The 25,876-nt window shown below is 45.6% G+C and overlaps 1 protein-coding gene across 2 annotated transcripts in view; it reads left to right on the top strand.

The window, feature by feature from the left end:
- HHIPL2 (HHIP like 2) overlaps positions 1-25,876 on the top strand; it is a 576,366-nt gene that overhangs the window by 397,812 nt on the left and 152,678 nt on the right. The window lies entirely within an intron of this gene.

The following is a 25,876-nucleotide window of genomic DNA, read 5'->3' as shown; positions in this document are numbered from 1 at the left end:
AATAAGTATATGACCCACTATGAATTGTTTTGCGAAGTTTGGGTTAGGGGGGCAAAGTCATAGGGGGGGTCCCAAAATGTATTTTTTCCCATAGACATAATGGGAAAAAACTTTGCTCACGCCTACAGCCCAAACCGCTGGACGGAGTTTCAACAAATTTGCGGCAAGAGCGGCGGCTTGGTCCCAAAAGCGTGCTTTTGTTAATTTGGTATAGATCCATCCACAAGTTTTTTTTTTAAACGACCAAAACGTAAGGCAAACAAATTAGTGATATCTACCGATTGGCTAATGGACTTGCGTCATGTCCGCGGACACACAACGTGTTCGTTGATTGATTGGCATGAAGCGTGAGGTGCGTCAGATTTTTGGAAACGCCATCTTGGATTCACGGACTTCGGCCGGTGTCCGCGGACATCGTGGTAAAAACATATTAAAAAACACAACATTGCACTTGTTAAACTTATCAAATAATCTCTGGGGAGGTGAGGGGTGATGAGGATGGGATGGAATATGCCTGCCAGAAGCAAAAAAAACGGGTGTTTTTCACTGCGAAGGTCCGTAAACAATGTGGATGTTTGCAAACATTCTTGATAAAGTTCGCGGACACCTCTGCATTACTGGTTTGGTGAAAAGCAGTACTTTGATGGCTTATAACTTTGGTGCCACTTAATGGAACTGCATGTAATTTTGCAATTATATTCCTGACCTGATCCCGGACGAGTTTGCAAAGTTTGGTGAGATTCTGTCAAGAGGGGGCAAAATTAGAGGGGGGGTCCCAAAATAATGTAAAGGCTTATAAATTAGGTGCCATTTGACGAATATACACTTAATTTGACAAACAGATAATACAAATAGATATACATGTTTTTGCAAAGTTTGGTGGGATTTTGTCAAGCGGGGCAAAATTAGAGGGGGGTCCCAAAATATTGTAAAGGCTTATAAATGTGGTGCCATTTGACAAATCTACACAAAGGTTTGCAAAAAGATTATAGGTCTAGATATAAATGTTTTCGTAAAGTCTGAATGGATTTTGTCAAGTGGGGGCTAGGTTATATGACGATTGTATGTGCATCATTTGACACTTTTGAAAAAATAAAACATGGGTGGATTTCCAGCAAACTTGTGTAAGGAGCATTGAGAAGGACCTGAAAGCATGGTTTTGCAAATGTGCCCGTGTTTTATTTTTGACAAGTGTCATAATGTAGGTACAAAAAATAGTGATATACCTTTGGTGACTGAGGTGTAGCCTGTGGCCATGGGCTGTGGCCAGATTGTCCGGGTCATGGAATAAGGTCATGATCCGGACAATCTGGCTACTGGCCATGACCACGAGGGACAAAACATGGGGTTTAAGTGGCCATGTCCACCTGGGACTGGCTTTGTGGTGAAGTTATTCGAAATTGACATAGATTTGAAAAGGAAGAAAAAAGTGCTTGTGCTAATATGGTCATAGAGTTCTCTTTTTGCCTTCTGCAAGCTGCCATGGAAAGCGAAGAGGGGCCCTGTATGGAACCCCGCCTTCCCTTTCCATGGAGCCATCTTGGAAAAGGATTTTCCTTTCTACACCGGGAAACCAGAGGCGTCCCAGTGTAGGAAGAAAAATCCTTTTTTTTAGCACCCTGGGTTCCCGCTTTGGGAACCTAGGGTGCTAATGGCCTTCACCCCCCATTACAGGGGCTGGAATGGGGGGGATAATGGTCCAGAGACCTCGTTATTCACCCTCGCTTTGCTTGGGCTGATAACTTGGGCTGCCAGGCCGGTATCCACCGCTCCATCCCTGGAACGGAGGATAAACGCCACAATATTTCCATTAGCATAACACAAAATGCAAATGGAAATGTTGGAAAATCTTATTGAGTCTATGTACTTTACTGAGAAATATAAAGTAGATGGAGTCTATACGTTTTTTTTTAGTTCTATTTTTTAACTGTGAAAGGTGGTTCCTAAAGGAACATTTCTTTTATTGTTTTTGGATGCATTTCTTTTTTTTGGCAGGAGAGCTTAGAACAAAACGTGGGGAGGGAAATGACGGAAGAGGCACCAAACATTAATATGGAGGGTGAGATGGACAGGGGAAAATGTTGCACGTGTGTTATGGCATTAGCTGATTCCATTTTAAGATAAATAGCAGTTTTGCTAAAAGTATGTACTGTGTACTAGATTGTTAATGGATGAGTAGTAATAGTGTGCACAGGAAATTTTGAAGTTGAAAGTTCCTAGATCAGTAGAAAATGCAGTTCCGAACTGTCCGCGAAGCACGGATCTTATCGTGAAGTGTGGACGGGTTCACGGAGACGTCATCATGCCACGCGCCAGCATATGGTCATGTGGCACTGTCCGGAAGGCCCGCAATGAAGTCAGATGTTCGTAGACGTTATGGTTAAGTTGCACTAATAAAAACCTATGAAATTCAGTGAAAAAACTTTGTTAAGGGGACGTTATGGTTAAGTTGCACTAATAAAAACCTATGAAATTCAATGAAAAAATGTTGTTAAAGGGACTTTATGGTTAAGTTGCGCTACTAAAAACTGATCAAATTCAGTGAAAAAACTTTGTTAAAGGGACGTTATGGTTACAAGTAAAACCGAAAACCCCCTGAAATTCGCCAGTTGTGGTAAGCTAAGCAACCATAACTCGCGCCACCACCGTGCACTGCTAAGAATAACAAAGAACAAAGATGACATCACAGATATGATTGATGATATCACTGATGACATCACATGTCTAGCCCCTTCTTTTTTTGTTCACTGACACATCTAGGCCAGGTGAGTTTATTCACTGACAGTCAAAAACTTAAAATTCAAAAGGTATTACATTACTTTCCTTAGAATTCAATCTCATATTATGATGCACATACATAGGGGAAGAAGCAGGCCTGAAACACAGCAATCATTTCTATGTGTAAAGATAATCATGTTGGTTATACACAGTGGCTCATGATACTGCCTCTTGTTTACTTACTTTACTCTCCCTGTATAAGCCCCATATTTGTATACATTGGGGTCTCTTAATGTTTTGTGTGTAGTTTTACAAGCATGTAGTAAGTGATGCATTTTTACCTATTTAGTATATGTTTCACAGTATGCAAAAGTGTGATACAGAAGCATTCACTGTTTTACTATCCAAGATGGGAAAATTAGAAATATTACATCTCTATGGTGTATGCTGCAGCCAATGCCTATGTTTCTGTATGAGTAGGTTCCTGTTCTAGAAACAACACTGCAATGGAATGTTCTTCGGAGCAATACATTGCATAATCAAGTATGTAGTTCATCACACATCTCCAGACGACCCCTTACACTTTTTTGCCAACATTACATTCACAACCCCTTGTAGGGACTTCCTATGAAAATTAAATGCACATGTGATGTCATCAGTGATGTCATCAATCATATCTGTGATGTCATCTTTGATATCATGGGTGTTATTCTTAGCAGTGCACGGTGGTGGCATGAGTTGTGGTTGCTTAGCTTACCATAACTGGCGAATTTCAGGGGTTTTTCGTTTTTACTTGTAACCATAACGTCCCTTTAACAAAGTTCTTTCACTGAATTTGATAGGTGTTTAGTAGCGTAACTTAACCATAACGTCCCTTTAACAAAGTTCTTTCATTGAATTTCATAAGTTTTTATTAGTGCAACTCAACCATAACGTCCCCTTAACAAAGTTTTTTCATTGAATTTCATAGGATTTTATTAGTGCAACTTAACCATAAAGTCCCCTTAACAACGTTTTTTCATTGAATTATATTATATACATATGCACACTTAAATGCACGCACACACATTTATACAAAATACATGTTCTTACCTTTCAATCCGCTGATCCAGGACAGGGAACGAGACCTACAGGTCCATGCAGCAGGAACGCATGTACCCATCATGGAGCTGGACGCCGCCATGTCATGGTGTGCGGTGGAGCCCTGTGACTGCAACAAGAGATAGTTTCTTTTTGAAGTCACTCTGCCCTCATAAAGACATTATTTCCATTACTGTAATGGAAATAATCTCTTTCTGAAGGTAGAAGGACTTCAAAAAGAAACAATTTCATTTTTAAGTCATAGGGCTCCCACACCCTTTGACATGGAGGCCTCCAACCTGGAAGCCTCCATGTCATGGTATGTGGGGGGCACCTACGATTTCAAAAATAGATCATTTCTTTTTTAAGATATTCTGCATTCATAAATACATTATTTGCATTACGGGAATCATTTTTTTATGAAGTCAGAGTGACTTCAAAAAGAAAATATTTATTTTTGCAGTCTGAGGGGCCCCCTGCCAAGACATATGGCAGTGAGGCCCCCCGCACTGAGGGGGCTGCGTGGGCCTCTACTATGCAACCACATTTACATTGATACGTGGGTCAACAAAGGAAGCCATCAGGTACTCAATGTTATCTTCAAATTCAACTACCTATGGATCACTACACATAGAAAGTAGGCCCCTCACCAGATGGGCTGCTTCAGTATCACTTGCCAAGGCATGAGCCATCAACATGTGTGTCTGCTTGAACTCAAGCAGGTACATGAGAGAAACAACCTCAGAGATGCATTGTGAAGTCCAACCCATTTGATGCCATCTTTGAAAAGTTGTTGTGTGGAGCAGACATTAAATATCATCCGTCAATGAGGAAGTTTGTGTGTTTGTTTGTTTTATTATTTATAATGCGCAAAATACCATAAGGTAACAAGGCGCAGCAGTTACATGTATATGCGAAGCTTAGTTACAACAAAGTCAAGATTTACATACAGGTGTTAAATACATAGGGTATATACAAATGGTACCTATTTACAGGTGGATGGTACAAGAGCAAATATACAAATGATACATACAGCTTACATCAGCAATATATGCAGGTATAGGTGTTTGTGGAGTACAAGTGTACAGTTGGTATGTAAGTGACTCCAATCAAGCAATCCCACTAAGTCAGTGCCTTGTCTGGGATGCCCAAGGGAAGCCCTTATTCATGTATTTTTATGGCAAGTTATAATCTGGATGGCAAACCCTTGTATAACACCCCTCTCTTAGAATCCCCCTTGACCCCACTGAGCCAAGAAGTAGGCTTGTTTTGCAAATTTAAAAGGTTTATTTGAAACATTAAACCATATATATATATATATATATATATATATATATATATATATATATATATATATATATGTATATATATATATATATATATATCAGACTTCTATAAATAAATTGATAATGGATAGTACACTTGTGAATATGAGCAGTAATCAGCAAGAGGTAATCCTATAGTAGCACAGTTCTTGGTTACTTATGAATAGGAACAGAAGAATAAGGTGGGAAAGAGTGCTTTATATGGTTCAAGGAAACACAATGATGAATGAAATGCAGTACAGAAAATAAGTGGATATGGCTTCAACAAAAGACAATGTAATCACTTTTCCTTGACAATTCACTCCCCCCCCTTTATGCAATATAAGGAGATGGAAAGGAGAGCACACAGTTCTCCGGAATGCAATCAAATACAATACGAAATTCAGTCCCCCCCTAGCAAGCTTAGAGAAAAACAGGTATGATTTTAAAACACAGGCCCAAAATGCTTTTAATGTGGTGGCAATGAAGTCAAATGATGCTAAAATAGATTTTAATTCCCTGTAGAGGTTCAGGGTGAGTGATATCTAGTTTATATTAGTTCAGGCTCACTTTAGCAATGCTCTATGAGTAACTAGCAGGTTAAAACGAATTTAAGCAAAGGAAAGCAAGGAGCTGCTGATTTTTACACGTGGCTGAAATTGTGCAAAATGTCAAATCGCGGCAAATTTAATCCCGTGCGTAGAGCGTAATTACGGAGGCCCTATAAAGAGTAGGAAGTCGGTTCTTGGCTCGTTGGAAAGCTTCGAATCTTATCTTTAAGATGACAGTTCTCCTAGCACAAACGGTTCCAGAGATACGGACGATTTTGTGAAGGTAGTTTTTCGGATTTGAAATTTAAAAGTTCAGAATGACAGATGACAGTTTTCAGGTTTAAAGATGGCAGAATGACACGATTCGAGGAGGCAGTTCTAATAGGCTAAAATAGTTTGGATTAGATTATTTTAAACTAAGAAATTGGTTTTGCACAGTGAGTACTCACACTATATTTTTGAAATAAGCCGTCAAGTTCTGGTCAGGTTGGACGGGACTTCCGGCGGGTGGTTCTGAAGTCCCGGCTATCTGGGTCAGCTCTGCTCTCTGGGTCTGTCAAGCACCGGTTCTGCTCACAATGGTCTGGTTTGTGGTTCTCTCTGGTTTCCGGATACAGCACTGCTTTCTGGATACTGTTACAGGTTCTTGGAAAAGTAGTTGGCAAAGAATTCAAACAGCTCGCCCGGCTGTTGAATAGTTTGGTTGGTTTGAGGCCTGCTGAAGAGGATTCAGCTTGTGGATTCAGGCCTCTCTGCTACAAATTCTGGAGTTAATTTCTGGTCTCTGGAGATTGATGGATTTGAAGTCTGGATCTCTGGACGTGAAGTCTGAAGTCTCCCGGCAAAGTGTCCAGCATGAAAGTGGAAAGTGAATGTCTCTACCTGGGTTTCAATGTTCCTTTTATGTGTTTTGAAAATGGGTGTGTGCGTGGCATAACTGAGCCTGCCCCTCTCTACTTGTCATTGGCCCAATTCTCCCCTCTCCCATGATTGGGGGAAGGAAATGAATTGTCATCATGATGAGGTCTGTTTATGGGTCAGAGGATCCTCCCCTGGTCAATTTGCCCACAAATCTATATTTGATTCAAATACATATTTCCCAGATACACAAGTGGTTGACATTTCATGTACATATTACAGATGAATTAAGACAGGTCTCTGTTCAAGCCCCATGTCCCTGCGAGCTGGGATTCAGAAATGACAACATTTAGCACTTTTTGGTCGGTTTACCAATATCGGACATTTACAAAAAATTACACAAATGTGCGCAAGGAGTATGGACATTAATTGATGAAGTGTCAGATTTTTAACATGCAGACATTTGGAGTAAGACCCTATTTTCTGCTAGCAACCCCCCAGAATACACCACAAGGTCCTAACACCTCTTAAAACGTGCACAGAAAAATCACAAGAATAATGATATTACTTATATAATTCTGACAAGTCCGTACTAGGAATTATCCATCTTTTTTTAAAATTATGCTCTGGCCCAAAGGGGTGTGGGTTCCCCCAAGCACACGGTGGAGTTTCTGGTTTGTCCACTTCCCCCAAGCTCAGCTTGCTAGCAGAGGCACTGCCCCTCCCATTTCCTTCCAAGAGGAAGCCATTTTACGACCCCCCTAATTTAACAATTGCCTGAGCCAAAGAAGGCCCATTGTTCAGTTCCTTGCAGTCCCCAGGTGCCACTCCCCTTTCAATCAACAGGGCCATGTGATTTCCTTTTGGCAGGGGCAGCAGGAGGCAGCCAGGCCTGGGAATGCAGTTGTGCAAGTCTCAACTCCTGTCGGGGGTAGCTGGTGGTCAGAGTTTAATCTCTTTAAGCCAGGCTTCAGCTAAATGCCACTTTAGTTCCCAGTTTTCTACATTCAAATCAAACTGACAATCTTTGCACATGCAGCTAGAATGCTGATTCTAAGTTCAAAACTATGAAATTTAAACAATTGCAACCTATGTGACACTCAAAGTAGGTCACTCATTTATTTTAAACATTTCGGCTTTAGTGGCTTTCTGTCCATTTAACTTAAGCTGCTGACATCCACAGCTCAGCCAGTTTTGTTATAAACATTGTTTTGGGCTCTTCATCTTTCCAGATTTAGTATGCACGCAAGAATTCATTCTGCCACATGTCTGCTGGGGTTCAGTGAGATTTTTGGATATCTCACAATGTTTGAAATGGGCATTTTGAGCTTGCATTCAGAGAAACAAAGGGTGATTTTGAAAGTGATTTTTAGCTAACAGGCACTGCTGTTTTTCTCTTTGGCACCCCATTTCACCCATGGCTCTTCTGACCCAGCACGCTCGCACTGGTGGGTGGCAGGTCAGCCGATTATTTTGGTGTGCGCACAACTGCACAGTTCTCCTGGACTCTGGGATGGAATGATGGGCGGCGACAGCTCATCCCCACATCTACCCAGTCTATTGGTTCAACATGGGTCAAAACCCTTTACAAACCCCACCGCCCGACTGCACTTTGATTGAGTCGAGGGGAAGTCGGGTGCAAAGGATGTTTTGAGCCCTGAGCTGGTAGGTCCGCATTATCTTCTTCCAATTCTGTAGATGGCACTGTTCAGCATCTTTTCCTCCACCCAGTTTGATCAATCGGTTATCCTCGCCGGTCCTAATGGGAATATTGGGTGGTACCCCGGGCCCCTCGGATCTTTGCTCCCGGTCCCCGGTCGTCCTCCTTGGCCAGTCTCCAGGTTTTCTTTCTCCTAGGACGACAAAGCAAAAGTGGCAATACCTATTCATAAACATTTTTCCACCACTATTGATATAGTGGGGCGTCATATACATTTTATAATCACGAGAATAGATCATAGCATTCTTATTTTGAAAAACAAGATATCATCATGAAACATTTTTTTTTTCCAATCATAATATTTTAGAGACTATATGTGGGAGATTTTAGGATGGGAATTGAATTAATCTGGAGCGGTCCCCTCTGGTATTGCAGAGGACTCCTCCAGTTGCTGCAGAGTGTGCCTGGGATGGCAACACTTTAGCTGATTTATATGTACCCACTTGTCTTCTCCTTCGGCCAGACTACCTTTGGGGATGCGGATCTTATACGCTACAGGGGAGATCTTGTCTATAATTTCAAACGGTCCCTTCCATGTAGGCAAACATTTTCGCTGTTTGGCTTTGGAAATTGTATAGATAGACCCAGTCTCCCACAGTATATTCCTTCCTGGTGGTCTTCAGGTCGTAGTGGGTTTTCATGCTATCAGCTGATCTTTCTAGATTCCGCTGAGCATAGGCAAAAGCATGCTGAAGGTGTTTCCTTAAATTCTCCACATACTCATGAGTTGTGGAGGCATTTATCAGTGTCTGCTCTTGGGTCCTGTAGAGCAAATGCTGAGGAAGCAGCATCTTGCGTCCAGTCATCAACTCAAATGGTGACATTTTAGTTGCAGATGAAGGGGTAGATCTGATGGCCATTAGGACCAGAGGTAATCGGATATCCCAACTTGGCCCAGAATCTGCCACAAACTTTTTTAAGATGCTCACAATGGTCCGGTTGTAGCGTTTTACTGCCCCAGAAGAAGCTGGCCGGTAAGCAATATGTAACTTCCTTTTGACCCCCAGTATCTCCCACATCTTTGTCATTACCTCGCTGGTGAAATGGCTACCTCTGTCTGACTCAATCCTTTGAGGTAGACCAAAACGGGAAAAGATGTGGTTAATCATCAGGGCAGCTGCTGTTTCTGCCTTGCAATTTGGGGCCGGGAGACATTCCACCCACTTGGTAAACAAGCATGTAACGGTCAACATGTACTTGTTTCCTCTAGACGAGCGAATTACAGGGCCAACAAAGTCGGTTTGCAAATCTGACCATGGCAGTGTCATCCCCCTCTTTTGGAGAGGCGCATGGTGTGTGAGGGATGATGGCTGAAACTGTGCACACACAAGACACCCCTTCAAGTATTGGTTGAGGTCCTGCCCCATGTGTGGCCAGTATGCAATCTCTCTTAAGATCTCAAGTGTTGTGTGAAACCCCCTATGACCGGCGGTGGCCGCATCATGGGCGTGACTTAACATCAGGCTTCGGAATGAGGTAGGAACCACCCACTGATCATGGCCAGCTTGGGATTTCCTTACCAACAAACCATCTTGGATTCAGAACCTTTTTGGACATTTCATCAACACTCTTAGGTCCGCTTTCCCAATGTAATCGGTATCCGTCAGGGGAAAGTTCTCAGGGTCCTCAATGTGTTGGTAAAATTTACCAATTATTGGATCCCCTTTCTGAGCTGTAATCAAATCAGCATCAGGGGTCTCCTTACTCCATTGTGCAGTTGAAAGATTATTGTGAGCGTTTGTCTGGGACCTAGTGATAGCAGTGACCTGGATTTCCCCCAACAGGGACTCTATTTCTATTAGATCCCCTTGGATGGCCCCGGTGTTGGCCAGCTGATCAGCTAAGTCATTTCCAGTTTTGTCTGGTCCCTCTACTTTGGAATGACCCTTGATCTTTTTCCAGTAGATGGTCATCCCATTTGATGTGACCAGATCATCAATATTTTGGATTAGCTTCCCATGTTTCAGGGGTTTGTTATTAGCACATAACATGCCTCTGGTTTTCCAATTGACCAGGTGCTCCACGAACCCGTTCCGTACATAATCCGAATCTGTGATTATGACCAAATCGTGGAGTTGATGTTGGACAGCAGTGAGGATGGCCTGATGCACAGCCATCAATTCTGCCACCTGACTACTTCGGGGACCAATTTTGTATCCAGCGGAAGGTTCTGGAAACTCCTTCATCCATGCATTCCCTACGCCGGCCACCAGTTCTTTCTCCCCGTTGTTGTCAACATGGTAAGAGCATCCATCCACATAGACAGTGGGCATTCCCTCACACTTGTCTTCTTCAAAGACTTTGTGTGGGGAATTAAGGTATGCCTCCATGTTGTCCTTGATTTTTAGACTTTCGTCCTCGAGACAGTTTTCTCTGGCACAATCATGCAAGTCAGCCAGACCTTGCGCGAGGGGACTCTTCTTGTTTTGGCCATATCTGACCTCTGCAGGAAAGCCTTGCATTGACCAAATCCAGGAAGTAATTCGGGAATTACTCACATTTCCGGCCCGGATTCTGTCACTTTGAAGGTATTGCAGAGGCTGGTGTGGAGTCTCCAGTATGATGTGTTCCCCCTGGATGAACGGGCGGTAATTCTTCAATGCCCACACCATTGCCAGGAGTGCCTTCTCACAATCGTTGAATTTTTCCTCCACAGAGGATAACGTTTTGCTCGCATAGGAGATTACTTTATTGATCTTGTCATGCTTTTGGTATAATACTGCCGTCAAGCACGTATTAGAGAACCCTGTCTCAAGGAAGAACTCCTTGTTTCTGACAGGGTAATCTAGGCAAGGCGCTTGTGAGAGGCTTCTCTTGAGTTGTCTTACTGAGTCGGATTGTTCTGGACCCCATTCCCACTTGACCCCCCCCTTCAAAATATGAATCAGGGGTCTGGTGATCTCTGCGTAGCCCTCAATGAACTTTCTGCTGTAATTAGTCAGTCCAAGGAGGCTCCTTAGTTCCCGCAGAGTGGTGGGGTCTTTCAGTTTCTGAAGTGCTTCCACTTTCTTTTCCTGGGGACAGAGACCCTGAGGAGTAATCTCATGCCCCAAGAAATTAACACGGGTTCTACACCACTGTGCTTTCTGAAAGGAAAGTTTTGCTCCTGCGGCCCTCAACTGTGTCAGAACATAACGGATCTCCGCTATGTGTTCTTCCACCGATGAACTTTTGATGAGGACATCACCTACATAAGCCAGGTTACCCCTCGCACCCAGGTCGGGCATGGCCTTATGTAGGAAAATGTTGAATTCATTGCCGGAGTTGAGGTATCCAAAGGGAGTCCGGGTCCATGTGTACTGCTGGCCCCCAAAGGTAAAAGCCAGTTTGTATTGGTCCTCCCTACTGACAGGCACGGTCCAGTATCCATTGGTCAGGTCTATTGCTGTGAATACCTGTGACCCCTGGATCTGGGCCAGCCCTTGGTCAATGTAGGGCAGAGGCCATCGGGAAGTATGGACCCGTTTGTTGAGCTCCCTAAGGTCGGCGCAGAGTCTGCACTGGCCGTTTGGCTTCAACATTCCCAGCACCGGATTATTGAAAGTGCTGTGGACTGGACGGATTATTCCCCGGGACTCAAGGTTCTTAATTATTTCAGTAAGGGACTCCATGGATGCGAGAGGCAAGCGATATTGCTTCACAAACACTGGAGTCATGCCAGGGTCCGTGGGAATTGTTGTTGTGTGAATGTCGGTGCGACCACAGTCATATGAGTCTACCGCAAAGAGATCTTGGAAATCCAAGAAAACTTGTTTCAACTTTTGCTTCTGTTCCAGAGTCACACAGGCATCAGCCAGGTTGACTCTCTCTTCCACCATCTGCCTGAAGCCTGGAAAGACTTCTGTTTTGGGTATCTCAGCGGCCTCCTTCAGCTGGGTGGAGAAGTCCCTGGTCAGAGTGCTGATTTGGACTGGAGGCTTCAGGTGGGAAAGGCAGCGCTCATGGACCTGGAAAATCACCCCATCCCTCCTGAAGTCACAAGTCACATCTTCCTTACCATAAGGGCAAGAAGTGTACACCAGGAAGTTCCCCCCATGCCGGGTAAAGATCTTGTATGGTGTTGTATTGTCATCACTGTCACTGTCAAAACAGTCCTTGGGGATTGGTCCTAACAGTTCATTTCCTAAATCAATGGAGAAATGTCGGTCATCAACCGCCATTCCAATAATGGTGCCTGCGGCAAGAGTAATACTCTTTAAGTCGCTGTTATCCACCTCTATTGGAATGGTGTCATGTTCTATGTTGACTAATGGTGTTGGGTTTACCCCTAACCCTTGCTGTTGGAGAGAAGCATTTAGATGAATGTAAGCATCAGGGTTTTTCAATTTTTGTCCTCTTTTAACTTTCACTTCCAGGGAGAATTGTCGGGTCCTTTCTGGGATGGTGACTTCCTCTTTAATCTGAATTTCAACTGCATAAGGTAGCAATTGAGCTGACCTAAATGCTTTTTCTGAATCATCAAAGCCCATGGGATTCTCCGCTAATCGGGACCAAGCTTTGAAGTTTATTAGGTCCAAATTAATGGCAAAGCGATTGAGAATGTCACTGCCTAAGTAAAAGGCGGCAGTGACGTCTCGCACGACCCAACAATTATGGACTATGCTCTTGTTGCCAACGGAGATTTTGAGCATACAACTGCTTGGCAGGAGATGTTTGGAATCGGGTGCTTCCAGGTCCATTTCCCATTTGTCTATCAGTTTGAATGTGGGAATCGCTGGATCTTTTGGGAGTTGGCGGAACATGGCTTCGCTGATGAAGCTCTTACCGTTGTTCACACACACTCGAGCGAGAACAGAATCCTTCCCATCATTTAACTGAACAGGGATGAACAACTGCTCTCCAATTTGCTGAATATCAGCCAGGTTCTGAGCTGATTTCACATCTCTCTGGAATATAGGAGTGTGAGTGGCTGATTTTGGATTGGTAAAGAATTTCAGGGTATTTCCTTCCAGTTTGGAATACCACCTTAAACTGGAAGGAAGGTTGATTTTCAGAAATAGAGAGGACCCCCCCATCACCAGTCTGTTGTCCTACTGCTATTACTGTCATGGCTGGAATTTGGTTGTTCTGGAAGTGAAATTCTACTTGGTCAGATTTTTGTTCAACCATGTGGCAGGTGCCATTTAAACTAACATGGTTGACACTCTGTTTTAATTTTATTGGTCGGCTAGTCTGGGTCCAGAGGACCTTGTTCACGCAATCTATTAGGGGTGACAACCTTCTCAGGAGGTCATTCCCTAGTAAACAAGGGGTGCCCTCTGGAGTCACTACTATGACCGGGTGTTTCACCTTGTGTCGCCCAATTTTGATGTCCAAATCTGCAGTCCCCTCGACAGGAATTTCCTTCCCGTCAAAGTTCTGCAGTTGTCCAGGAAGAGAGGTGAGAGGAATACGGTAATTCTCCCCCCTTCCTGCATTTAGTTCATCAAAGGCCCTTTTGGACAGAAGGGTAGCTTGGGATCCAGTGTCCACCAGTGCCAAAATTGTACCCTGCCCCTGTACTTGTACCGGGGCATAGTATCTTCCCTCCTTCTCCTCAAGGGGGCACAGATAATGCACATTTTTGGACAACTGGTGGGCTAATTTTCTGGTTTTGGACATTGCTAGCGAAGAGATTTGGGCAGAATTCTGTGGAGAGCCTGGGGAATCTGAAAGAAAAAGTTGGAAACTGGAAATGGTTTTGGGTTCTGGGCCGCCCCCCCCTTTTTGGAGGCAGTCATCAGGATGGGTTTGACCCATGGGATTTTGGTATTGTTGGTTCTGGGATAGAATGATGGGCGGCGACAGCTCAATCCCCACATCTACCCAGTCTGTTGACTCGGTTTTAGGTTCCCCTGGTTCCGGTTCTGGGCCGCCCCTGCCTTTTGGGAGGCAGTCACCAGGATGGGTTTGAACCAGGGGTTTTTGGTTTAGTTGGTTCTGGGATAGGATGATGGGCGGCGACAGCTCAATCCCCACATCTACCCAGTCTGGATTGGAATCTCTTGGGACCCATTTTTCCTTGGGAGGAGTTCCCCCATCTCTGAAGGAGAAGATCCTTTTCCCAGTATCCTCTGAGTATCCCTCTCCCTCAAATTGGAAGACCTGTACCTCCTCCACAAAGTGGGTCTGTTTGTGTCCTTTGTTTCTCCTACCTCCTCTCTGCTCCTTGGGTGGCAGACTTTCAGGGGTAGGAGATTTTGTTTCCGGTTCCTGGTTTTCCAGGGGCTGTTTACAAGTTGGGAAGGAAGCTTCCTCCAAGGCTTTACACCACTCTTCCCCTTGTGCCTCCTCCCTGGGAACCGGTGGGTTATCGGGGGGCTGCCCCCGTCATTGTTCTGGAGCACCAGGCCCAGAGTTTGGGGCATTCTGCGGTGGCATGCTCATTTGAGGGTTCTGTTGAGCCCTCAGTATGTGACCCAGATCCCGTGCCATATTTTGGACCTGGCGCTCAAGTTGTGAAACCCGCTCAGGCTGATACGGGGCTCTATTTTCTCCCCTGGGATATTTTCTCCCCGGGAAGGGTAGCTATCCCTTCTCTGGTAATACCCCGGATTGGGAAGATTTGGGTACCCCTCCACCCTTGGTCTCCCCTCTCCCGGATTAAGTGGTCTGGGCTCAGGGAATTGGGGAAAGAAGGATGGATGAGTTTGGGGCTGGAATCCTTGTGGATACCTGGGGAAAAAGTTCGGACCAGGGTTTGGTGAATTTCTGCCCTCCTGTGGGATGTTTGGAGGTAAGTTCTCTGGGTTAGGTGCTTGACTGGATCCCCCCCTTGGCTGGAGAAGTCCACACATAACCCAGGATGGGTTGGTTTCCCTTGTAGCTGTCATAATGTCTGCCCCCGGGAAACCAGACCAGGCCCAACAGCCCCGGAAGCAGGCATCACGCCATTTGGAGCATGCCCAAAAGCCCCAGTTAGGGGCTGTTTGGGTGCAGTCCTGGCGCCTTTGGTGCCAGGCTCATAAGGACAAAGTCAGTCCTGGCGCCATAGGCGCCAGGCTCATTAATGATAACTTACCTAAAGCAGACCATGCTGCTTACTCACCTGATGCAGACCATGCTGCATGAAGACCTAAACCAAATGAGGCTTAGGAGGGACTATTTTAATGCAGGGACTATTTTCTTACCTGGGTGGGGCAGTGGAAGAATACTTACCTGGGACTTCTTCCAAAGCTATTTAAGCCACGCCCGGACGCCTTATTCTGCAGTAGCAGCGTAACGCTCACCGTGCCTGCAGCAGCTTCCAGTCTTCAGCCACGCCCGTCTACTCTCCGGAGCTCCTGAACCCTGCAAGGAAAGCAGAAGGAAAGGTTAGAGCAAGAGTTTTATTCATACTCACCTGAATCCTGCATCTTCCTGACTTGGACCTGGAAGAAAGAATCCATTAGACGCTCTTGCCGCGCCTCCTGCAACGCCGCGCTGAACTCACCTGTTGCCATTTTCAACATTCCTTCACGCGCATTTTCAGTTCGTGGCCGCTCTTCATCACCTATGGACATAATATCAATAAGGTGAGCAACAGAGGGTTATCTAAAACAACAAAGGCAAATATTAAGACTTACTTGAGATTACCGGGGATACTCACCTAATCTCGGGTCGGTGCGACCTCTTCCGCATCCCCGCCGCACCCCAGCCTTCTGGGGAAACATTCCGCTACAGACTTACCCGGTTGCGGTAAACGCTTCAATCCACGGATCTTCCTCCGAATGGATGCCTGAAAAGGAAAAGACCACAGGTTAGAGCAAGCTTCCCTCTTTATTCCGAAACAGCTTTTATAAACACTTACCTGCGCATTTCTGGTTGCCACGTGAACTCTTTCCAGATCCATAAGGGCAATCTATGGGAATTGGACAGAGTGAATTCCAGACGTTTTGAACTCTTTATAACTATTACCTCTACGGAGTCAACACCGTCTGCAACTCGCCAACTTCCCACACCAGTGAGACAACTGGTCATCTACGCGCCCCTGCACTTGAAGCAGGATGGAGAGTTCATCTTTCCAGATTATCAGGTGAGAATCTAAAGGAGTCCTAAAGTAATTCATGGGGAGAAGGTGGGGTTAAGCTTAAACCTCACAGGTGGTTAATTCCCCCTTTCTGCATTACAGAAGAGTATTCATACGAGCCACACAGACCAAGCTGGGTGGCCCGGTCCACTCCGTCATCTCGGCGCTCCGTGTATCACTGGAAGAAGTAACATCAGGCCGGTCCAGATCAACGCCCCCGTGGACACCAGGTGAGCGTAACAGAACGAGAAGCCTACCCACAACAAGCCACCTGGGCGTTATGGAGACCTCAGAGACGGATCAATTAGCCCAATTATTAGGGGAGCTAAGGGCTGAAGTGCATGCCGCCCGTCAGGAAACTAATGCCCTTAGGAGGGAGATGATAGTTTCGAAAGAATGAACGGATGATCTAGCCAGACAGTTATTGCAAAACCAAGCTGGGCAAACGCCACTGCCTGGCCTCGGGGCAGGTCCAGCTCCTGTGTCATCGAGCAACCCTGTTCAAATACACTTACCAGGGGCTGTTCCATTGGCTCCACCCAAACGTTTTACCGGAGACCCAAAAAGGTTTGCCGTATTCATGAATCAGTGCCGCTTACACTTCTTATGCAGACCTGCAGCCTTTCAGAATGATCAAGCCAAGGTAGCCTTTGTGCTGTCATACCTCAGCGGCAGCGCAGCAGACTGGTCCATTCCTCTAGTTAATCAAGATGACCCCATTCTTCGGGATTTCCAGGTATTTCAAACAAGCATGGAAAGACTATTTACTCGACACTCCCAGGGTCAGGCCCTGGATAACGAACTCTTATCCCTACGACAGGGGAATCAGGATCTTCTTTCCTACATTGCAACCTTTAACAGATTAATAGTGGAAACTGAATGGCCAGAAGTAAAAAGAATCACATTGTTCCATCGAGGGCTTCGAGGAGAACTCAAAGAGGTCTTGGCCCAGATTGTGAACCCGCCTTAAGATTGTACCGAATATATAAATTTGGTGGTCCAACTTGATCATAGACTTCAAAATAGGAAGGCCGATAAAGCCAGGTTTGAAAACAGAGTCTTGGTCAGAACTCATACCAGCCCTAAGGGGGCAGAGACTTCAGAACCCATGCAAATCGGAGGGGTGAGAGGACCCTTAACTCAGAAAGAAAGAGATAGAAGGCGACAAATGCAGCTATGCCTATATTGTGGGAATTCCGGTCATTTTTTGCTGAACTGCCCCATAAAACCGCCCAAAAAGGTGGTGGGGACTGCGGATAAAAACTCTGACTCGGGAAACGATCCCGCCCGACAAGCGTAGAGGTCCGCTTGCCGAGCTCGAAGAAGGACACTCAGACCTCGCATTTCACCATTCCAATGATCCTCGTAGATCCGGAACAGCCATCTCGGATGGACGCGGTAAAAGCGTACGTAGATAGCGGAGCTATAGGAAACTACGTGGACAGTGAACTGGCTTCCAGGATGAACCTGCCTCTCGCCCAGAAACCCACTCTAGATGTCATTACCACAGTTGATGGAACGGAAATAGCCTCAGGCCCCGTAACTCACTCCACCACAGAAATGACATTGCTGGTGCAGGATGGGCACCGAGAGACTTTGGTGTTTGATTTAATCAAGGCTCCGCAGTTTCAAGTAATACTGGGGATACCTTGGTTGGAAAAACATAATCCTAGTATCGATTGGCGAGAGAAGAGAATTACCTTCCCAGAATGTGCGCACACCTGTTACCCAAGAAAATCTCAGAACACGGTCCTGGCTTCAGTAACTCCAGCTACCATACAACTACGTACAGAGTATCTAGAGTTTCAAGACGTCTTCCAAAAAGAACAGGCAAATACCTTGCCCCCACACAGATCATATGACTGTCAAATAGACCTCATACCAGGCGCACAACCTCCCTGCAGCAGGATCTATGCCCTTACGGAGCCCGAAAATCTTCATTTATGTCAATACCTGGACCAATACCTTGCTAACGGTTTTATTCGCCCATCTAAATCCCCAGCATCTTCTGCTTTGTTCTTCGTGCCAAAAAAGGAAGGCGACCTCAGAACGTGCATAGACTATCGCGCACTGAACCAAATAACCATTAAGAATCGGTATCCGTTGCCTTTAATTCCGGAATTACTTGACCAAGTAAAAGAAGCCTGCATATATACTAAACTAGATCTCCGGGGGGCGTATCATTTGGTACGTGTCAAGGAAGGCGACGAGTGGAAAACTGCTTTTCGCACGAAGTATGGATTATTTGAGTACCAAGTGATGCCTTTTGGATTATGCAACGCGCCGGCAGCCTTCCAGTTCTTCATGAACGATGTCCTCAGAGAACTTATCGATGTTTGTGTCGTCGTTTATATTGATGACATCTTAGTATACTCGCCAGTGCAAACTATATGCCAAATTGGAGAAATGCATTTTCCACACCACTGAAGTGGAATTTCTAGGATTCATTTTAACCCCGGGAGGAATCAGGATGGATACACGAAAAGTGGACGCAATTCTCAAATGGCCTTCGCCAAGCTCTGTCAAAGGGGTACAGAGCATGCTTGGTTTTGCCAACTTCTACCGCAGGTTTATTCCAGACTTTTCGCAGATTGTTCATCCCATCACAGCACTCTTGAGAAAAAACAAACGCTTTATATGGACAGACAAAGCTGAAAGCACCTTTCAAGAATTAAAGGCCAAATTCACATCTGCACCGATCCTAAGACACCCACGTCCTGAACTCCCGTACATAGTGGAGACTGATGCGTCCAGTTTAGCAATGGGAGCCGTCCTTTGTCAAAAAGATCCCGAAACAAACCAGATTCACCCAGTGGCCTTTTGGTCAAAAAAGTTCTCGGCTCCTGAATTAAACTATGCCATTACTGATAAGGAGCTGTTAGCTATCAAGTCCGCCTTCAAAGCTTGGCGACACTATCTACTCGGAGCCAGGCACACCATCACGGTTATCACGATCATCGAAATTTACAATATCTAAAAACAGCCAAAGCCCAGTCTTCACGTCAACTCCGTTGGGCATTGTTTTTTGCCGAATTTGATTTTGTAATAACTTATCGGCCCGGTTGTAAAAATGGGAAAGCGGACGCCTTATCCCGAATAGGAATGGGAGAGACTGAAGTGACCCTGGAACCTGTACCCATAATCCCTGACCAGAGAATTCTTGGTATAACTTCAGTACAGACAATGGAAGACATTCAAGGGATTGTCCGGCAGCTCTTTGATCCTCAAGCCTTACAAGATTGGGCCAAGAAAGGCCCAGATTTCTGCATCACCAATGAACTACCATATTACCGAGGACGTCTATTTCTGCCACAAAAAGAACTACAAGAACTAGTCATCTCTCATTATCACGATACGGTACTAGAGGGACACCCCGGTATTACAAAGACCGAAGCTAAAATCAAGAAACAATTCTGGTGGCCCACCTGGCGAAAATATATTAAGTCATTTGTCCTATCTTGTGGCATCTGCGCCCAAAACAAAAGTCAAAAAAGAAAACCAGCTGGGCTATTACAGCCTATGGACATCCCACCGATTCCTTGGCACACCTTGTCATTAGACTTTATCACGGATCTACCCCCGTGTAACGGTTTCAATACTATCCTAGTAATAGTGGACCTTTTTTCTAAAATGGCCCACTTTATTCCCTTAAAAGGGATACCCTCAGCCTCAACCCTGGCCAAGGAATTCCTTGAAAACATTGTTCGTCTACACGGTTTTCCATCTGTGTTAATTTCAGACCGAGGAAGTCAATTCATCTCGCATTTCTGGAAAAAATGCTGCCAACTGGCACAAATAGATGTCAAGCTTTCCACTAGCCAACACCCCCAGACCGACGGCCAAACAGAGAGAACTAATCAGACTCTCGAACAATATTTACGCTGTATGCTACATCAGTCTGAAGGCAATTGGAAGGACACCCTATGGATCGCTGAATATGCGTACAATAATTCAGTACACTCACATATTGGGCCCAGTCCCTTTTTTACCATATACGGACATCATCCTCGAACCTCAGATTTGGATTCACCCCAGCATTTAGAGATGCCCGCAGTAGATCATCTTCACACAGTCATTACTCAAACCTTTAAGGAAGCAACAGAACATTTACGAAAAGCCAAGGAAAAATACAAGAAAAACGCTGATCAGCTTAGAAGAGAAGCACGACACTACCAGATAGGGGACCAAGTGTGGTTATCTACTAAGCACATTCCTCTCAAAGGAAAACGGACCTTTAATCCCAGGTATTTGGGGCCTTACTCCATCAAGGCCATTATTAACCCGGTGGCTGTCGAGTTGGAACTACCTACTCATATGCGAATCCATCCCGTCTTCCAAGTGTCTCTTTTGAAACCAGTGCAACCGGGAACTAAGCTAACTGACCCACCTGAACCTATCCTCATAGACGGAGAACCCGAATACGAAATCAAGAATATTTTGGACTCAAAAAGAGTGAGATCTAAACTCTTTTACCTAATTGACTGGAAAGGTTATGGTCCGCAGGAAAGGTCTTGGGAACCTAGTGACCACGTGCATGCACCTCGTTTGGTGAAGAGGTTCTACCGGGAATTTCCAGACAAACCACGGCCAAGGAGAGGAGCGACTTTGGGAGGGGCCTTGAGGGGGAGTGCTGTCATGATGCCTGCCCCCGGGAAACCAGACCAGGTCCAGCAGCCCCGGAAGCAGGCATCACGCCATTTGTAGCATGCCCAAAAGCCCCAGTTAGGGGCTGTTTGGGTGCAGTCCTGGCGCCTTTGGCGCCACGCTCATAAGGACAAAGTCAGTCCTGGCGCCATAGGCGCCAGGCTCATTAATGATAACTTACCTAAAGCAGACCATGCTGCTTACTCACCTGATGCAGACCATGCTGCATGAAGACCTAAGCCAAATGAGGCTTAGGAGGGACTATTTTAATGCAGGGACTATTTTCTTACCTGGGTGGGGCAGTGGAAGAATACTTACCTGGGACTTCTTCCAAAGCTATTTAAGCCACGCCCGGACAGCCACACGTGCTTCGCGTTATTCTGCAGTAGCAGCGTAACGCTCACCGTGCCTGCAGCAGCTTCCAGTCTTCAGCCACGCCCGTCTACTCTCCGGAGCTCCTGAACCCTGCAAGGAAAGCAGAAGGAAAGGTTAGAGCAAGAGTTTTATTCATACTCACCTGAATCCTGCATCTTCCCGACTTGGACCTGGAAGAAAGAATCCATTAGACGCTCTTGCCGCGCCTCCTGCAACGCCGCGCTGAATTCACCTGTTGCCATTTTCAACATTCCTTCACGCGCATCTTCAGTTTGCGGCCGCTCTTCATCACCTATGGACATAATAACAATAAGGTGAGCAACAGAGGGTTATCTAAGACAACAAAGGCAAATATTAAGACTTACTTGAGATCACCGGGGATACTCACCTAATCTTGGGTCGGCGCGACCTCTTCCGCATCTCCGCCGCACCCCGGCCCCTATGGGGAAACATTCCGCTACAGACTTACCCGGTTGCGGTAAACGCTTCAATCCACGGATCTTCCTCCGAATGGATGCCTGAAAAGGAAAAGACCACAGGTTAGAGCAAGCTTCCCTCTTTATTCCGAAACAGCCTTTATAAACACTTACCTGCGCATTTCTGGTTGCCACGTGAACTCTTTCCAGATCCATAAGGGCAACCTAGGGGAATTGGACAGAGTGAATTCCAGACGTTTTGAACTCTTTATAACTATTACCTCTACGGAGTCAACACCGTCTGCAACTCGCCAACTTCCCACACCAGTGAGACAACTGGTCATCTACGCGCCCCTGCACTTGAAGCAGGATGGAGAGTTCATCTTTCCAGATTATCAAGTGAGAATCTAAAGGAACCCAAAGTAATTCATGGGGAGAAGGTGGGGTTAAGCTTAAACCTCACAGGTGGTTAATTCCCACTTTCTGCATTACAGAAGAGTATTCATACGAGCCACACAGACCAAGCTGGGTGGCCCGGTCCACTCCGTCATTTCGGCGCTCCGTGTATCACTGGAAGAAGTAACATCAGGCCGGTCCAGATCAACGTCCCTGTGGACAGCAGGTGAGCGTAATAGTAGCAGGGACTTACATAATCAGGGGAGTGAGGGACCCCATTTGTGGGACTACCTCCTCGACTCCCTGTCTGTGACTGGCCCGAGGGCCTTCTGGGCTGTGAATTATTTGGTGCAGGCAGGTTTTTAGGCCCCCCCATCTCCAAATCTAAAACGGGGGCAACCTTTACCCCTGCCACCTTGTCAGCAGCAGGGGTGCTGTTGGTTTTGGGGTTTTTCTGCGCATTACTTTTATTTTCTATGGGCTTCTGCACCTCATAGATCCGGGTGGCTTGCTCAATGACCTAGTCTAAAGATCTTTTCTCGTGAAAATCTCTCACGAGCTGGGTCATTATGTACTTGGGAAGAGCATGGAAAAATGTGTTGATGAATTCTCTGCTGTCCGTGCGCACCCTTCTGGTGGTCTGCGCAAAGGCACGCTTCAATTCTTGCACGAATTCTTGTGGGGCCTGATCCTCCCCACATCGCAAATTGTAGGCCACCTTGCGAGCCTCTTGGGGATTTCTATGTACAGAAAAATGTTTAAAGATGGCCGCCCTATATGTGGACCATCTTGAATGGTTTTGGTCCTCCAGCCCCGCAAAGAAACTGGAGTATTCAGGGGAGAATGTCCATTTGACGTACTGGATGCAGCTACTGCTGTCCTTCAAATGGAAAGTCTCCATCATTTGCTCATAGAGCTCCAAGTGTTCCCAAACAGAATACTTGGCGTTCTTATGATAAGGCGTGATGACACTCCTGATTGCCTTAATCTGTTTTAAGGGGTCCTTAAGCAAGGCCCTTTTCACCTTATTGGCCTTTTTGGTTCGAGTAACCCTGGTCCATTCATCCTCTGATTCAGAAGCACTGCTCGCAGAGGTGACCGTCTGATCTTCCAGGTTTTCCAAGATTCTGTGAGCCTGGGAATAGCTGGCAGAATGTGGGGACCTGGTCTCCTGTGTCCTGTGACGCTCAGAGGAGTCTTCAGATCCCTTCTTGCTACCAGGATTTGATGGGTACCCCCCCAGTGACCTAACTGAGCAGAGGTTTTTAGGAGGCCCTTAGGGGGCCTAATTTCCTGGGGTTCCCCACTAAATTGCACTGTACTTAGGTGCCCATACCCAGGTGCCCGCCCATCCATTCCTGGTTGGTACTGGCCTATGAGCCCCATACTTTTGGCTGGATAGTAATCTGCCATTCCTGTGGCCCTGTGCTCATGCGCACCAGGGGGCATGGGGGTGTCAGAGTCCAGGAACTGAGAGAGATGAAGGCCTCTGGTACTAGGGATTCTGAGGTTATGCTCAGGTGTTTCCCTTTCCCAATGAACTTCATCTCTGTCAGCCCCTGCTCCCTGTTGCAATGCAAGAGCCTGCGCTTTCAGTTCCTCAGTTAAGGCCTTACTAGACTCTATCAGTCTCTCCTGCATGGCTACCTGTTGCTGGAGCCTATCATTGTGCTGACAGAGAGCCTCATTTTCTCTCTGTGCCTCCTTATTGGTCCTGGAGTACTGGGCCAGTCTCTGCTGCAGGAGGGTTACCTCCTCAGTCCCATCCCTACTGGCCTGCTCCTTTCTTGCCAGAGCCTCCTCCACCCTCCTGGTGTGATCTAGCAAGCCCTGATGCTCTTTTTGGAGGTCACCCAGCCCCTGGAGGGCCAAGTGATTTTCTTCAATTTTTCTTTTTAAATGGCAGACTTCCTGGCCTAAGGTATGCCTTTCCTGACCAAGAGCCTGCATTTGTGACGCCAGGTCGTCCCTCTGCCTTTGAAAGGCACCAGCTTTCTGGCGTTCTTCATCAAACTCTGCCTGGGTATCCAGGTCTTTCAAAATCAATTTATTGCTTTCCTCTTTCTCTCTGTCTAGTTGGATTTGCAGGGTGGCTACCTGCTCTGTGCATGCCCTGTTGAAATGGATCTGTTGCTCCAGCTTTTTCTGGCTCTGCAGTAAGGAGTCCAAACTGTCTTGGTGCTCCTTCTGCAAAGCCAGAATTCTGGTATCCTGGTCTGTCTTTTCCTGTTGCAGTATATCCATGTCCTCTTTTATTTTAATGATATACTGCCTACTATCATTTTCTGACTCCTGGCTCCTCTGCAGCCTCTGCTCAGAAGAGACCAGGTCAGATTGGGCCTTTTCTAACGCCTTCTGTTGCCTATTTGCCAGATCTTGGCCTTCAGCACATTTGTCCTGCATGGCTCTCATATAGATACAAATATGCCGCTATCCTGGCAATCTTATTGTGTTCATCTTTGGCCTTAGAAGCCATATATAGTTCACTCAGGGCCACATGTAAGGGACCCTGATCGCTCCACTTATCTGACCCAGTTGTAGTGACCTGTTGTGTGATCGCCTGCAACCATACATTTTGGTTCTGCTTAGACCATTCACCTCTCACCAACAGTTTATGTAAGAGGTGCTCCCTAGCTATCTTCATATCTACCAAGGTCGTCATTCTGGAATTTGAGTTCCTTCCTGACTTACAGAAGTTTGTATTTTATTTTGCAAAACAGACCGTTTCCTTAGAGCGTTCCTTTGAGGGGTGCTTTCACAGTGTAAAACAGCGTGGTGATCTAACCGGATATGTGGCAACTGTATTAAGGTGCAGAAGTGATAAATCTAACCCAGAATATCCCGGACAAGCCCCCACTCTGTAAGTGACTCCAATCAAGCATTCCCACTAAGTCAGTGCCTTGTCTGGGATGTCCAAGGGAAGCCCTTATTCATGTATTTTTATGGCAAGTTATAATCTGGATGACAAACCCTTGTATAACACCCCTCTCTTAGAATCCCCCTTGATCCCACTGAGCCAAGAAGTAGGCTTGTTTTGCAAATTTAAAAGGTTTATTTGAAACATTAAACAATATATATATATATATATCACACTTCTATAAATAAATTGATAATGGATTGTACACTTGTGAATATGAGCAGTAATCAGCAAGAGGTAATCCTATAGTAGCACAGTTCTTGGTTACTTATGAATAGGAACAGAAGAATAAGGTGGGAAAGAGTGCTTTATATGGTTCAAGGAAACGCAATGATGAATGAAATGCAGTACAGAAAATAACTGGATATGGCTTCAACAAAAGACAATGTAATCACTTTTCATTGACAATTCACTGCCCCCCTTTATACAATATAAGGAGATGGAAAGGAGCCCACACAGTTCTCCGGAATACAATCAAATACAATACGAAATTCAGTTCCCCCCTAGCAAGCTTAGAGAAAAACAGGTATGATTTTAAAACACAGGCCCAAAATGCTTTGAATGTGGTTGCAATGAAGTAAAATGATGCTAAAATTGACTTTAATTCCCTGTAGAGGTTCAGGGTGAGTGAAATCTAGTTTATATTAGTTCAGGCTCACTTTAGCAATGCTCTATGAGTAACTAGCAGGTTAAAACGAATTTTAGCAAAGGAAAGCAAGGAGCTACTGATTCTTACACGTGGCTGAAATTGTGCAAAATGTCAAATCGCTGCAAATTTAATCGCGTGCGTTGAGCGTAATTACGGAGGCCCTATATGGAGTAGGAAGTCGTTTCTAGGCTCGTTGGAAAGCTTAGAATCTTAGCTTTAAGATGACAATTAAAACTCGCTCCTAGCACAAACTGTCCCAGA

The sequence above is a fragment of the Ambystoma mexicanum genome, chromosome 4q (assembly GCF_040938575.1).
Source record: "Ambystoma mexicanum isolate Mex_15411 chromosome 4q, UKY_AmexF1_1, whole genome shotgun sequence".
Lineage (NCBI taxonomy): Eukaryota > Metazoa > Chordata > Amphibia > Caudata > Ambystomatidae > Ambystoma > Ambystoma mexicanum.
The sequence above is the reverse complement of the archived record's forward strand: the minus strand, read 5'-3'. Positions and strand labels throughout refer to the sequence as shown.